At 38.0% G+C, this 17,306-nt stretch overlaps 1 long non-coding RNA gene across 2 annotated transcripts in view; it reads left to right on the plus strand.

The window, feature by feature from the left end:
- The window catches only part of LOC104006543 (uncharacterized), a 495,672-nt gene that overhangs the window by 363,835 nt on the left and 114,531 nt on the right, over window positions 1-17,306 (plus strand). For both annotated transcript variants that reach the window (XR_010157320.1, XR_010157321.1), the window contains one exon: window positions 553-648. This is a non-coding gene — a long non-coding RNA (uncharacterized LOC104006543). The remainder of the gene's footprint in view (window positions 1-552; window positions 649-17,306) is intronic.

Here is a 17,306-nt window from a genome sequence, read left to right on the forward strand (position 1 = left end):
TAGTCTTTTATTATCATCATTAAATAATATTAATAGCAATTTTAAATGACTTTTAATGTTGATATGTGGAATGGCCTAATGGTCTATGTGCAGAGTACTGATTATAGTATAGTGAACATAGAGTCTAGATTTTCTAGAGCTACCACAGCATGCAATTTTATTATTTTAAATAAAGGCAATAAATTATTATGAATCTAGATGGCACTTAATTTTATGTTTCTGTGAGATATAAATATAAGTGAATTCACAAATTGGAAAAAGAATGATGATAGTAGGAAGCTTTGATTAATATTTCATTCTTTAATGGAAATATTTATTACTTTGTATTTATATCCTAAATATTTATTTACGCTTTATCTTTCCTGATTTTAAAAAAGTAGGCATCATACTCAGTTGACTGATCTGCAGCGTCAGTTGAGAAAATTGACAGAACCTTATATGGTGTGTTGCCCCAAAAAGACATTCAATAAATATCGTTTGAGTAAAGGCACAAATAAATAAACCCAACGATTAAGAAATAAATGGACTCAGAGAGTATATATTTTTTTCCAGATTCCACAGGATGCGAGCATATGCAGTGGAAACATTGTGTTATTCCATCCTCAGAAGAAAAGAGACAGTATTATACTTCATCTCTTGCTAATACAGGTAACATTCTTTATTAAGAGAAATATATTTAATCAGGGATCACTATGTGCAAAAACATTAAGTAGAGGCTTAAAATGTTAAATACTCTTTCATCAAGGAAGGTTTTGTTTTTTTTTTTCCTTAATGCACATGTGTTAAATCTTACTCTAATCAGCTAGTTTTTTTCTTTTACTCATAGTGGAAATTGCGGGTATCTTGTTTTTACTGTAAAACCTGATTTATATGCCTCAGCTAAATGCAGAGATTTCATTTGTAAATGCTAGTCAGTGATTTATTTCATTGTTTTCTTTTTTGGACAAGTCACAGCAAAATATTTTTTTTTTCAAGCAGGATGGCATTAACCTTTTCTGATTGCAAAGCCACTCTCCTAGCAATATCAGTAATACTCTGTCATTTCGGTCAGTTACTTTACTACATTTGGTAAACAAATAAATACAGCCCTACATATCAAAAAACTAAAATGACCAGTTTGAGAATCAGCCCTTTGATAATCATCTACAACAGATTTTGGAGCCTCTGTAATATTTCAAAGAATTGGCCTTTTTCCAGTTGCTGCTGATATTGGGATTTGAGTTAATTGCCGATGCATCTCAAACAACAGAGCAGGTGCTAGTGGAAAGAACATTCCCTGTATTTTCTTTGTTATTTATAGTCAGAGCTCTTCTCCACTAAACCCTTGAGCTGGCTTTTTAGAGCCCACTGTATAACAATTTCATTCACTTTCATGTCAACAAGCTTTGGCTTGATAAATTAAAATGGAAAAATGCTGGCTAAAGCACCACAGCCCTACATGATTCATTTTGCTGCAAGTTTCTGGCAGCTGCCCAAGAATGACCTACTATCTTTCTAGTGTCCTTATCATTTTCCCATCTGGAAAGGGCTAAACCTTACTGTACACTGGGGAGTTAAGGGCCTGCGCAGGCTGCATTTGAAGGCCATTAACAATCATAACTCTGCAAATCATCACCCTCTTCCAGGCAAGGTTAGGACTAGTCTATAGGATAGTTAGGAAGGTCAATATTTTACTTTTATTTAAATAAATACAAAAAAGGGCACGATTTCTTTAATTACCTAGGACTGCATGCGAACTCCAACCATTATATTTTTAAACATTTTGATCTGTCTTATAATTAACCAAAGGTAATTTAGAGGAGCCCATCCTAAATTATGTAACTTCTGATATTAGCTGCGAATTTACTATTAAGCAAAATTATTTATTTATTCACTTAATCTTCCTTTATACAAATGGATTTTCTTTATGGAGTCATAGGTAGGATGGCTATTTTAGTGATTATTTTAACAATTAACTATCAAGTTGCAAAAGCTATTAGGGAAAAATACCTTATTTTTGAAAAGAGAGGCTAAATGATGGAAGAATCATTATAAACTCTAGTTACAAGCTTGTCCAACCCATGACCCACAGGCTGCATGCAGCCCAGGATGGCTTCGAATGCAGTCCAACACAAATTCGTAAACTTTCTTAAAACATTATGAGACTTTTTTTTTTTTTTGCTCATCAGCTATCATTATTGTAAGTGTATTGTATGTGTGGCCCAAGGCAATTCTTCTTCCTTCCACACTCCTGCTAATTATAGCAAAGTTTTATCATTTATAAGTAGGGTTTCTTAACTAACACTATGTGTAGATTATAAGTAAATTAAGTTTAAAACCTGATACTAACTGAGGATTTATCACCCAAGAAATTGTCGAAGCATAAATATGAGGCTGTGAATTCTAAACAATTACAACTTTTAGGAAATGAAAGCTCCCTTGTTACTCGATATTTAAACTAACAATTTAAGGCTTTCAGCAGTGAACTTATAATGCACGTTGGTAATTGTTAGTCTTGTCTCTAAAGTGGAAAAAGATGTGGAGATGGCCAGGATCTTTGACCAGCCATCATTGCTAGGGTAATGAGGAAGAGCTAGACACAGAGGGCAAAGCCAAGCAAAATGCTAACTCTTTTTTTTTTTTTTTTGAGACGGAGCCTCGCTCTATCACCCAGGCTAGAGTGCAGTGGCACGCAAATTATCTCTCTGCTTCCCACCCCAAACTGGTCATTTGTTTAGGAAATGTAACCACTTGCAGGGGCTGCTGGGTGGTTAGAAAAGTCCAGAAACTTGATTCTTGAATCCTGTCTGTCAATTGAAACACTGGAAGGCTGCGGAGAAAAGGAAGGGAAGAAAATGCAGTTTCAAAATTAGTGTTGCTGGTATTGAATTCTGCCTAGAAAGATGCTTATTTGGGGGTGGGGTGGAGGAGGTGGCAAAAAACTTCCAATGGGATTTTGTTTTTATAAAGGTAAACTCAAGATATAATCCTGGAATGGAAACTGAGAGTTAAATGTCTGTGAATAATAATGAAAGAGGTAAACGTCACGGTGAATAGAATTGAGACAGTAGGGTAATTCTATACCTGTGTGGCAGATCTGAGAATGGCTTGTCAGCACCTCTGTGAGGCTTGAGACTCAGGGTCGGGGCAGTAACTCCAGGCTAAGAAGAATATAGTCAAAGACTCTCCCACTGCAAGGGAATTTTCAACTTTTCATTCAGTCATTTAACTAATATTCATTCACTGGGCACCTACCTTATGCTGACATTGTCTAACTGGGCAATGGTCATAAAGAATCCTTGGGATTGGGTATGGCCCTGAACAGTGTAAGAGCAGGAATGCTTACCTAATTTATTTCTGTTTGTTTATTTTCCTTTTCTTTTTTTCATGTCCCTTCTGTACTCTTGAGCTGTTACTAAAGTTTTATTAAACCCCACAGCCTTGTTGTAGATTGTGGTTAAGAATTTAAGAGAGGAATGTTTTTTAGCTTAAAAGCAAAGTGACATGACAATATAAAATTGCTGATATTAAGAGAAAAAAGAGAATCGTTTTATGTGATAGCAATAGATGACCAGAAAGAATGGGGCAAGACACCAGCTTGCTAGAGTAACCAACAACCACAGAATAAAGCTGTGGCCCATATCAACCCTCCTCAAAAGAGTCTCAGAAATGCTTCTAAGGAGTGCCTAAATGGCCAATACTGCCCTCAGATTTAAGCAAGTGAGGTCTTTTTGGTGCCTGGGCTTGGTTAGGCCAACCGTTCCTTTGGGATAAGGTGACCTGAATCTGCACCAGGGATGCATGAGCCCTGGTCCATGTTTTTTCCTTTCAGGGTATTCTCCCACCATTTTACCCCCACCCCACCTTTAACAAGGGTTGATCAGATGCTTCTAAGGAGCATCAAGACCCTCATCTATGGGACATCCCAGGGGCCTGTGTCCAGGACCCTGTTTCCGGATGGTGGAGCTATGCAGAGTGCTTTTTTTTTTTACTGGCCAGCCTGCTTTTTCCAGGCAGGATCATGCAGAGTTGGGCCTAGAGAATGGTATTGACAAGCTGACACATCCTCATTCACATGAGGCGCAGAACGATTTCAGCATTCTGTCTTGCCTACCATCTACCGTTGACTTTTAAGTTTCAAATGCATGTGAAGGCCATGTGTTGGCTCTTTGAGTTTTCACCACAGCATCACCTCAAGTCCAGCACACAAAGGTGGTGAGGGGCTGCCATGGTGTTATTTACTCTGTATGTACCCTCAGTGGCACCTAGGATTGTCAGTCCACCCCCTCACCAGGCAGTCTTAGGGGAGCGGACTTATCTCTTCAGAGGACAGACAAGTGCTATGCAAAGCCAACAGGCCCTTCATTTGATATCCTCTTTTGCTTCTTACTGATGCAGTGATGTTTTACTCACCCTGGTCTGTCTTTAGCTGTACCACATGAGGAACAGACATTTCTTGTGAGAATGAGACTGTTCTGTCCACCCTACCTAAGGGCTTTTTGCCTATTGTCCCTGCTGGTTGTGGTATATGGAAGTCGAGGGAGCAGTCAACATTGAAACCAATCAGATTATAGGAATGCTATGATTATGGCCTACTCAGTTGGGAGATGTGTAGTTCTATGTTTTTACAATGTAAATTTTTGTATGGTAAATTTAACATGCCCAGAAAACAAAATGTGGTTCGCATTTTTTTCTGCATACCCTGGATATTCTTGTATTGTGGTCGTCATCAACAAAGCTCAGTGACAACTGTTGAAAGGGTCATTGGAAGCCATTATCCACAGAGAGCAGGAGGGATAATGCAATGGTATGACTAATGATGGAACCAGCAGTAAGTGAATGGTATTAGATAATTACAGAGGCAAGAAGGTCTATATTGTTTCAATACAAACAGTTTCTAAAGAGCGTGGCATTATTGGTAATAATGTTGTTGCTACCTCTTTTCTCCCAGTGGGAGATATGAAATTAGACAGGGATGGCACACTTGGCAATAAAGGGACACAAGAGATGGTTCTTGTGTCCTAGCTCATCTTGGACAGCTATTATGGCTGAGGATTCTTTTAGTTTGAGCAAATGGGCCTAAAATCTTTGATTTCAAGTCGGTCTCACGTGTACCTTTTCCTCAGGTCTAATTCTTGACCATGGTGCTTGAGGCTATCCAGTGGTCAGAATAGATGAAGAAGGAGGAAAAGAAAAAAGAAGAAGGAAGAAGAAGGGAAAAAATTAAAAGAAGGAGGAGGAACAGATAAAGGGTATACCAAGGGGGAAAAATGGTTCTTCCTAAGACAAAGGTCATACATTTGAGAACTTTCAGGGGCCTCTGCAGGCTGCATAAATGAGTGTACAGCAGATGGGCTGAGATAATAAGGAGCGGTAGCAATTCTGGCTTAGTTTACATTGAGCTCCGAACAGTTATTACTATGAAAGATGCTGGGCCCAATTTTGCTAAATCTTTCAATTTTTCAAGAGAAGCTAAAATCAAATTGTTAGGTGAAATACTACTAGTTTTAAATACTGGTAACTAATTAAGACACTAGAAGTTCTGTGTGAACTTTAGGAGGTGTCTGGCTCACCTACATTCAGTTTGCCAGCTTAGCCCGAAGACCTGGAGAACAGTATAGGTTGGCAAGCCAATGACACTCAAGCCTTCCAAGAACAGGGAAATCCCTGTCAAGCAGGAGATACGGCAACTTTTGGGAAAGGAAATAGGAAATGATATCAAGAAATACAATCCAAAGAGAGTTGAAAATCAAGCATTCTTGATTAGTTCTGTTATCCCTTCTAAATCCCTGCTCCCCAGCACTATGGCCCTGGATAGCTTTTTGCTTCTTCCTGGATATAAAGTGGGAGAAGGGAATGTTGGAGTTTGGTGCCTTTCTGGGATAGTGAAAGATGGCCTGTGACCTTCAGGATGTTGTGTTAGAGACAGGGATTGAATCTAATTGCAAAGACATAATTTTTGAGGTTTTGGATGAAGAAGGATTTGGGGGAAAGTGCCCAAGGCAACTGGCCTGATGTGGACAGAAACCATTTTAAAAGCACCTCTCTTCAAGCACATGCGCTCATTGGGGCCCTGGGAAGGGTGAGGGATCAGGTTACATTGCTTAGACTAAACCAGCCATCTTAACTACACGTCAGTAGTTGGAGATATATATATATATGTGTATATATACACATCTCCAAATACACGCACACACACACACACACACACACACATATACATATACTTATACATATATGCATGAAAATTAACTATGAAATAGGTTTAATAGAGACCCTTGGGAAATCATAGCCAAAATTGATGCGGCATTTACTATAGGTTCTAAGGTCTGTTGCATGTATTAACTCATTTAAATTTCACTATAGCCCTAAGCGGTTGGTGGTATTTTTATACTCCTTTTTCCAGGTGAAAATACTGATGAAAAGAGAAATTAATCACTGCCCATGGTCACACAGCCAACAAACAGGGAACCCAGAAAACCCAGGCAGGTTGGCTGCAAAGTCTGGGTCCATAACTAGATGATTTATCTGTAAGAGTGTATCTGTCTTTTCCCCGTCGATTTACTTAAGTTGTAAAATAAAAATCAACTGCTAATCAAGGGTGAAGAATATTAACTAGGGTTGGTAAATCAGAAGAAAAGTAAGATCACCAAGTTCTCTTTCTCAGGTTCAGATTGTTTTTTTAGCCAGGAGGCAGAGGCACTCTAGGGGAGCAGAGAGCAAAAGGACAAGTGAAATTCTTGCTATGGGAAATAATTCAGTCTTTCCTGTGTTGAGGGAACAGTTCAGGGAAACTCTTGGTCACTGTGGAAGTGGTAAATTGGCCAGGAAAATTAAGCTCTTCCCTCTTATGAACAAAGAAGAAGAAGCTAGTAAATTGGGGCTGAGTTAAAGTTTGGGGTAATACTGAGGGAGAGAGAAAGACAATTTTAGATGAGCAGATGTCATATTGGTTGAATTTAATATTTTCCTCTTTGAACTCTTCTCTTTCATAGCACACTGTGATAAACATTAAACAAAATATAGTTTTTCAGAAGAACTGTTTATTGGGCAACTCTATTTGCCAGTCTCTGCACTGGCTTTGCAGGTGTGCTGTGAATCCTCATACGTTATTATTATTCATTTTACTGAGGATGAAGATGAGACTAAATTTAAATGACTTGCTTAAGACCACAGCTAATAAGGAGCTGAGTCAGAATTTGCAACTGTTTATTGCTACAAAATCTGCACTATTTTCATTGAATTAATTTGATTTACTCAATCCTTATTTATATGAAATATAAAATGCGCTCCAAAGCTATTCTCTAGTTTCCCCTTCTTATGCCTCTAGCTACTGAGCCCATACACTTTTGTTATAACCCTGAATTTTCTAAGTGATAAGGATGGTTTCCCAGCAAAATAACAGTGGTTTTTTTTTTTTTTTTTAATTAGGAATGAGTTTACAATTACCAGACCTTCACTAGACTAATTATCTTCTATTTAACAGGCTGTATCACAGTTTTTGTAGTGGGAAATGATGGCAGATTTTAAAAGATTATCTTAAAATTGCAATTCCTCTTTTTCTCTCTATAGAGCATGGCAACTGGCAGCTAATCAGCTCACTAAACATGTGGCACTCAGATTCTGCCTTCTTTAGACATTGGCCACCATCCAAAGCAATGAATAGGAAGATTTTTCTTACAAGTGACAGAATGCATATTTAAAAAGTATCCATAAAAACTTTATCCAGAAAAGTAACTTGCTGAATTGATAATATTTTTTATAGTCATGCAGTGAAGTGTATTACACATAGAGTATTTGTACATTTTGATAAGATTGTTCTATACCATGTCTTTTTAATGATTCTTCCAAGTGCATCAGTCTGGTTGCAAAGCTAATGGGTTGAGGTTGTCTGTGAAGAACTGGTCCAAACCCCTGGAGAAATTCTCTGACAGCACATAGTTGAAATCCTATTATGGCTGCTCCATAGCCAAATATTTGAGGCACCGATCAATGCCGGAAGTATAAGACAGAAAGAGGTGCAGAATGAGATTGAGGGCTCTTCATACTGCCTGTTGCTCTTTCACTTTTATTTGGTTGTATAAGCATTAAATAAAATTTTAAAAAGAGGAAAAGGAAACCTTTAGCCTCAAATTGAAAAAAAAAAAAAAAGTGTTTCCTCATAGGACTACTTCATCTGTCAGCATCTCTTTTATTTCCCCTTAGTAAACCAAAACATTAGCACAGTCTTGTAGATACAAGCTACAGATTCCTCGGGGCAAATTGCACACCTTTAACTCTTTAAGGAAAAAGAATTCTGTCCCGTAATTATTATTATGTGTCAAATTTGTTATGAAGGAACATGAACTATGTAGCTTCTCATGAGGCACTTGAAGATTAAGGCCCTCAGTCAAAAGGGAAGAGAAGAAAAGAATCAGAGTTTGCAAACTTTAAACAAAATAGAGACATCAGTATTTATTATCTGTGCATCAGTGAGATTCACAATTCTTAAAATATGCAAGCTAAACAGTTGTGAAGCAGATAAAAAAGACTACAAAACATCCACAGAGATCGCTTATATTTACATATAAAAGAAATATCACATTGATGCATGTTAGCACTAATGATTTAAAATACTGAGCACATATTTTCTCAAAACTAAGAACAATCGTCAGAAATTTTTAAAGTCCTTTAAAATATACAGTGTCAAGGGTTGTAGAAACAGCACCATAAAAGTTAATATCTTGCATATATTCAAGGATTAAATTTAAAATATTTGGTATTTGGAATGAGGCTAATATAACATGAAGCTTAGGAAAAGTATGTTTGAATACATGAAAAATGAAAGTAGAAATGAAGCCAGTGGAGGTGGAAACAAGCCAGGGCACAGGAAAAAGAAAACAAAATAGGAGAAGTATATCACGTAAAAAAAAAATCCTCCTGTATTATTTGGCAGCTACATAATTCACATTCATTTTATTTTTTGCAAGTCAAAATATGAATATTTTGATTTTACACTGAAGGAGATGCTGGTAGAGCAGTTATAAATAAGAAAACCATTTAGAGACTTTATAGTCCATGTAAAACCTTACTGAACTGTTAAATACCGTTTTTAAAGGACTCAGTCAACCTCTGATTGTTCTTGTGCCAATTTTACCCAATCATGTAACCAGTGGCTTTGGGAGAAACTCCTTTAGAGATGTATATTTTGCAGATCAGTGACAGAAAACAAACTTTGCTTTTCTTTCTTGTGGTCTGCTCCTCCTCCTCATGTTGTATTAGGCAGGGTTCTCTAGAGGGATAGAACTAATGGAATATATATATATGAGTTTATTAAGTATGAATAAATATATATGAGTTTATTAAGTATTTATATACATATGAGTTTATTAAGTATGAAGTCACACAATCACAAGGTCCCACAATAGACTGTCTGCAGGCTGAGGAGCAAAGAGAGCCAGTCCAAGTTCCAAAACCGAGGAACTTGGAGTCCGACGTTCAAGGGTAGGAAGCATCCAGCACAGGAGAAAGATGTAGGCTGGGAGGCTAGGCCAGTCTCTCTTTTTACATTTTTCTGCCTGCTTTACATTCTAGGCATGCTGGCAGCTGATTAGATGGTGCCCACCCAGATTAAGGGTGGGTCTGCCTTTCCCAGCCCACTCATTCAAATGTTGATCTTCTTTGGCAACATCCTCACAAACACACCCAGGATCAATAATTTGTATCCTTCAATCCAATCAGGTTGACACAGTATTAACCATCACATATGTGTTAGAGGACTCTGCAGTTATCCAAAACACGGAATGAGAAAGCAGTGTTGCAGATGGCGGCATACAGAAGGGGCAACATGTAAGAGCAATGAATATAGACTGTACTTATTGCAGGTTCGCTTTCAGGGCTGAATTTCCAAGAAAGATGTGGATATTATTCTCTACTTTGGGGACTGTTATTTTCCCACTTTTTTCAGAGGTTCTTCATTGTTGTCCAGATTCAGGTTATTAAGGTCAGGACTCTTCTCCTTGACTGTGAACACCACTTCGTAGCCAAGCAAGGTTTGAGGAAGACATTGACAGGCATTGTTTGTAGGGAGAGACTCATTTCTTAGGAGCCAGACATGCCAGGGACTTTACATGTTGTGGCAGTCAGGATCCTAGAAAGAAACAGATGGCACACTCAAACAGGGGTAAGTGAGGAGAATTTAATAAAGACATGCTTTACAAAGGTGTGTGCAGGGTTGTTTTAGGGAAACTGGCAAAGGCAGTGCAGAACTAGCAAAGGTAGGGAAGCCTTGAGCACCAAAGCACCAGGAGATGGAGCAGCTGGAGTACTCCAGAGAGAGAAGGGGCTTCTTAACAAAAGCTATGACCTTCAATAGGTTGGCACAGTTTACCTAGAGAAGACCCAGCAAAAGAACGGGGGAAATCAATATCCTGACTACGCTTTCCTGTCTTCTCAAAATCCTTTTGGTCTCTTCCATCTGCCACTCCAAGCTAGAAGCCAGAGGGCAAGGTTGCCCATTGATTTAGTTGATAAATGTCAGCTATCTAGAGCACAGAAGAGTGTAGAAGATGGGCAAGTAGAATTGGAGAAGGAAATGAAGAATATCTAGAATAAATGTTGCACAGGGGACATAACATCTCACTCACCCTTTACCATATCCTAATAAGAAACACATTACTAATATCTGCAGTTTATGCTTAGGAAAACTTAAATCCAGAAGGTCAAGGAATTTTTACAAGAACACGCAGGTAATAAGTGACAGCACCAATATTGAAATCTAGGTCTTCTCAATCTAAACCTTTTTTTTTCCTGTTTTAAAGAAAAAACTATATGAAGTTTCTCATAGGAAAGTGAGAGGGTTGGTGGGGGTCGGAAATAAAAGCACAAGAAATGGGAGAAAAACAAGACTAGGGAACAAATGTAACTATATTTACTGAGCACTGGCTATGCCCCAGGCACTGGTTTAAGCTTTTTATATTCAGCATCCCATAGATCTTCTCAACTCTATGAACCAGGTACTGGTATCCCTGTTTAGAGAGGAGGAAGCAGACCCTTAGAAGACTCAGTAAGTCAACAGGGTCACTCAGGCAGAAAGCAGTAGACTCAGAACTGGAACCTATGTATATTCTAGAATTCATACTCCTAACAATTAAATTATAGAGAATGTGGATGGGAAAAAAGAAAAAAAAAAATGTCTGAGTGTCTGGCAAAATTGTCCCAAACTCTCAGGTATCCTAAATGCTTTTTCTTAATATAGTAAGATCACTCTTTTCTTTCTGTTTCCATTCTGTTCACTTTCCTATTTATGTGTTATAACATCGAAGGTGATGATGGTGGCAGAAAGAAGGACATCAATGCAACTTGGGCCATTTTTTTATTTTGGGAAAAACTGTGCATATCCGAAAGGCATATTCAAATCTGAATTCACCATATTCCCTCTTAAATGTACTCCTCTTTATATATGCTCCCTCAATTAATGGCACAATCTACATTTTATTCTTACCAAAAACCTGGAACTTTCTCATATTATTATATTGCTATTATGATTTACTAGATTCCTCTGAATGATTCTTTAAAATCACTTTCTATTATTCTGAAAGCACTGCAGCCCTTTTTAGAATATTTGTTGTGCTTCTTTGAAATTGTTTAGTTATATATGTCTATTATCAGGCACTGTGTCTTTTGCAGCTACTTTTCAGTCCCCAGTATGATGCCTGGTACATAGTAGTGCTTCAATAAGTGGTTTTTGAATGACCAAATGGAAATTGGGCCTCTGTAACTTCTCTGTGTAATAGAAAGCATCTGACTTGCAGTGAACATATTGAGAAATGGATGTCTCAGATTTTCCAGCCTTTCTCTCCTAGCAAAGGCCAGATAAGGCTGTGATAGCCTGACTTCCTTTTTGTTGCTTTTGATGTCTCACCTGATGTAAGCCCTGCTGCTTTTTAAAATGTCAGACTGACTTGGAGTCAACCCTTTGATTTGCTGTTTCGTGGGGTTTGCAGATCCTGAGTTAGGTGCATTTTGATTCTCTCTGTTTTTATTTCCATGAACTCTTCCAGAGGACATGGGTCAGGAAGACTTCAAGGTTAACTGATGACTAACTGGCATTTTCAACCAACAAGACTATATTTTTAAACTTGCAAATACATTGGACAGCTAGTCAAATGTTTTGGCACTTGTCCCTATTATTAGTAATGACTTAAAACCAGAGGTGTTGGCAAAGAATTCTTGAATTGAAGGTACCAAAGTAGAGTTTCTTTAAGGTCAATGAACATAAAGCAAAAGGCTTTTGCTTCCAATGGAGGTGTGCACAGCTTGCACTGAAGAAAGAAGCATGTGAGGCTACACTCTCCAGGCTTTTAATGCTACTTAAAATGTCTTTTCTGCCACAGAGGTAGATGCATTCCAAATCTCTCTCTGTTTCTCTCTCTTTCCTACAATGATAATTTTCACTGGTGCTCAACTTATCTTTCTGCCAGCCATCTTGCTGAGAAAAGAGCCCAGCCCCTCAGCACCGCCTGGGCACTGTAGCTTTTGTTTCTAGTGGATTGTTTTCTCTGATGGCAACCTCTCGTCTTGAACTGACATTCTGCCCTGCTCACTGCTCCCAGTGTCCTCTGTTATATCAACATCTGTAGCAGCTGCTGGTTCTTTGGCTGAAAAGTCTCAATGTTTGCCTTTAAAATGTCATTCCTTCACCTCTCTCAGTACTCAGACTTACTCATCAGTTTGTTTCCAGTTGTCCTCAAATGTGTTCAGAATAAATGATGCACAAAGGACGGTTTAAACATAGCAAAGCAGCTGTAGGCAAGGCATCTCCAGCTCACCGGGCTATTCTTTCATAATAAAATGTGTCACATTGTCATTCGAATGTGTCTCTGGCACAGAAGACACTGGCTGTGTATCAGCTGTGGCAATAACAACATGTTTAGTGGTTGCCAAGCCAAGAGGGAAAAAAGATTAAATGAAGAAGGTGTAGAAAGATCAGTTAATGTGAGTTGCCTTCCTTTGCTTTTTCCTAAATTTAACTTTCAAAAATGTTGTTTATAACTGACACATGATAATTTATTCATTTTATTTTATTTTTATTTTACTTTAAGTTCTGGGATATATGTGCAGAATGTGCAGGTTTGTTCCAGAGATATACTTGTGCCATGGTGGTTTGCTGCACCTATCAACCTGTCACCTGGGTTTTAAGCCCTGCATGCATTAGGTATTTGTCCTAATGCTCTCCCTCCCCTTGTCTCCCACTCGCTGACTGGCCTTGGTGTGTAATGTTCCCCTCCCTGTGATAATTTTACATGTTTACATTTTTTACATGATAATTTTACATGTTTATGGGGTACAATGTGATGTTTTAATACCCCTGTATATTGTATAATGATTGAGTTTGGGTAGATAGCATAGCCATCACTTCAAACATTTATAATTTCTTTGTAGTGATGACATTCAAGATCCTCTTTGTTAGCTGCCTTGAAAAATATAATAGATTTTTATTAACTATAGTCACCCTACTATGTAATAGAACACTGGAATATATTCTTCCTACCTAACTGTAACTTTGTACTCAATCACGCTTTCCTCCACCCCTCCTAAGCCTCTGGTAATCACTCTTCTATAATCTCTACTTGCATGAGATCAACTTTTTAAGATTCCGTTTATTAGTGAGATCATGTGGTATTTGTTTTTCTGGCTTATTTCACTTAACATAATGTCCTCCAGGTTCATCCATGTTGCCACAGATGGAAGGATTTCATTCTTTTTAATGGTTAAACAGTATTCCATTGTGTATATAGACCACATTTGCTTTATCCTTTCTTCTGCTGAAGAATATTTGGTTCCATCTCTTGGCTATTGTGAGTAGTGCTGCAATAAACACGGGGGTACAGATCTCTCTTTGACATGCTGATTTCATTTCCTTTGCATATATACCCAGAAATGGGATTGCTACATCATATGGTAGTTCTGTTTTTAATGTTTTCAGGAAGCCCTATTCTGTTTTCCATAATAGCTATGCTAATTTACACTCCCACAAAAATGTATAAGAGTTCTCCTTTCTCTGCATGCTTGCCAGCATTTTTTTTTTTTTTTTTTTTGTCTTATTGTAGTAGCCCTTCTAACTTTGAGAACTTGGAGTCTGATGTTCAAGGATAGGAAGCATCCAGCACAGGAGAAAGACAGGCTGAGAGGCTAGGCCAGTCTCTCTTCTCATGTAGTAAGATGATATTACTATCTCACTGTGGTTTTGTTTTGCATTTGCCTGATGATTAATGATGCTGAGCATTTTTATATGTGCTGGCCTTTTTATTCTTCTGAGAAATTTCTATTCAGATCATTTGCCCATTTTTAGATTAGTTGTTTCAGTTCCTTATATATTTTGGATATTAACCCCTAATTAGATGTATGACTTCGAAGTATTTTTTCCCATTCTGTAGGTTGTCTTTTCACTCTGTTGATTACTATTTTTGCTGTGCAGAAGCTTTTTAGTTTGATGTAATCCCATTTGTCTATGTTTGCTTTTGTTGCCTGTGCTTTTGAAGTTGTATCCAAGAAATCCTTTTCCAGTCCCATATCACAAAGTGTTTCCTCTGTGTTTTCTTCCAGTAGCTTCTAGCAGTTGTAGTTTCAGTTCTTTCTCACTGTCCTCATTATCAAGTTGGCCTTAACCATGGCAAAAAGCTAGTAATTTATCTCTTGCCTGCCAATGCTTTCACCATTTCTCTCCATGGCATCTTTGCACCTTAACCACATTGAAGGCTTGCTTAGACTTCTCAAGTTCAGTGTTTTACCATCTTGGAAATTAGAATATGGTAAGACCAATGGAAACTTTTTTTGTGAAATATCAATTACCATACACATATGAGGTATTATCATGCAGTAAGCATGCTGAAACCTCACTCAGAATTCAAACATGGTCTCTTCTTCGGGCATAAGAACAATGTAGCTCAATTTATATTTTTTAAAGCATTAAGTTAACTTATTAAAATGACATTGCTACCTCGCTGCCACTAGGGCATGATTTTGATTATTTTTCTAGTGGCTAATTGATGAGTAATATAGATACATTTCCACTGTGTGGTCTGCCTCTTTCATGATCTATTTGCCTCATGGTTAGCTAGGGTTAAGGGTTCAGTCTGTGGCCAAGAGTAGGGTGAAGCCATATGACCCATTTAGGTTTTAAATCTATCACTTCAACGTCATAAAAAATAACTAACCACAAACACAGGCATTAGAAAGTAAAATTCCCATCCTGGCATGTTCAGTCTTAACTTTTGAGATCAAAGGAGTTGCAAAATAATTATATTTTTACGCCTAAATCACTCCACAAAAGTCATCTCATGCTGTTTGTTAATATGCTTCAAATAAGAAAACATCAGCCTGCCTTTTATTGCTGTAGAGCAAACATTGTGTACTTCTTGCTATGTACTAAAAGCTTTACTTAAATGCCCTGTGTTAAATTGGTTATTCCCTACAAAGCTCTACGAAATAGCTATTATTCCAGTATTACAGATGGATAAACTGAGGCATATAGAGATTAAATAACATGATAAGTGGTAGAACTGGTATTTAAGCTGAAGCTGTAGCTGCAAAGACTATGACCACTATGCAATCCTGCTCTCTACCCCCAGTGATCTTGAACTACTGCCATCTGCAACAACAAGCACAGACTTGCTTTCTCCTTTTATTTTTCCTTTTTTGTCATGATTCTATGTATTCATGGTCCAATTCAAATGTCAGCTCTCTCAATCACTTTGCCTGGGACCTTCACCCAAATAGTAATTATAATAGTTTATCAGTATTCCCATAGTACTTTATTCTTTCTTTTATCTTGACACCATATACTAATGCAGATATTCATCTATGTCTCTTTCTTTCCTAGCAGGCTGGGAACAACAGAGTTGTTACATCTTATATTTCCAGAATCTATATAACATCTGGCCTATAGTAAGAACTCAATAATGATTTATTACATTAAATTGAAATAAAATAGTTGATACTGGGCCTTAGTATGAATCTGAAACATAACTGAAACATATCTGAAACATAATTGTAACATATCTGAAAATTTCATTAAATGTTCTTTCATTTTATTTTGCCAAATGCCAGTCTGGTTACAAGCTGACACAGTTATACCATAGAGTTTAAAGTTGAAAGCAAAATGATTTTGTGTCTTCCTTGATTATGGCTTCCTCAGTGCACTGTTATGAAAAAAGTCGATTGTATGTTTCCTGCTAGTCTTTTTCCTTCAGTGTAGCTCCCCATGTGCATGGAGTGGGTCACATATGTCTTCTTCTCCACGTTGCTGGTATGCTTTGGACATGGACATCATCATGAGTAGTATCTGTCTCTCTAGCTATCCATCATCATCTCACATTAGACTTTAGTAAGTCCTCGCAAAGGCATAGAAAAAAAAAAAGCAATCCCATCTCCTTGAAGAGAAGATTTCACTTATGCTTGAAGATGTAATTGACAGTTACCCTATATTGGTCAATGATGGGCATTCAACTTTCTCTCTTTTAATCATTTTCCACATCCATTCCATCACCAAGATATGTCAGCAAAACCTTCATGATATATCTTAAACCTGACCAATTTTGTACTACTACCACTCTAGTCCCTCTCTTGTCTGAACTCATATTTGTTATAAAATAACTTTTCTAACTTGCTGTCTGGTTTTCATTCTTGATGTCTATTCTCCACCTGCAACCACAGTGAGAACTTGAAATTGTAAATTAAAGCATGTCACTCCTCTGTTTTCAAACCTCCATTGGCTTCCTTCCTCCCTCCCTCCCTCCCTCCCTTCCTTCCTTTCTTCCTTCCTTCCTTCCTTCCTTCCTTCCTTCCTCTCTTTCCTTCTTTCCTTCTTCCCTCCTTCCTCTCTCTTTCCTTCCTCCCTTCCTCTCTGTCTTTCCTTCCTTTCTTCCTTCCTTCCTCTCTGTCTTTCCTTCCTTCCTGTCTTTCCTTCCTTTCTTCCCTTCTTCCTTCCTTCCTTTCTTCCTTCCTCTCCTTCATTCATTCCTTCATTCTTTCTTCTTTCTTTTTTTTGAGATGGAGTCTTGCTCTGTCACCCAGGCTGGAGTGCAATGGCACAGTCTTGGCTTACTGCAACCTCCACCTCCCAGGTTCAAGCAGTTCTGCCTCAGCCTCCTGAATAGCTGGAATTATAGGCAAGTGCCGCCATGCCCAGCTAATTTTATATTTTTAGTAGAGATGGGGTTTCACCATGTTGGCCAGGCTGGTCTTGAATTCCTGACCTCAGGCGATCCACCCACCTTGGCCTCTCAAAATGTTGGGATTACAGGTGTGAGCCACCACCCCTGGCCTCAACCTCCACTGGCTTTCAT

This window comes from Pan troglodytes, chromosome 4 (assembly GCF_028858775.2).
Source record: "Pan troglodytes isolate AG18354 chromosome 4, NHGRI_mPanTro3-v2.0_pri, whole genome shotgun sequence".
In the NCBI taxonomy this organism is placed as follows: Eukaryota; Metazoa; Chordata; class Mammalia; order Primates; family Hominidae; genus Pan; species Pan troglodytes.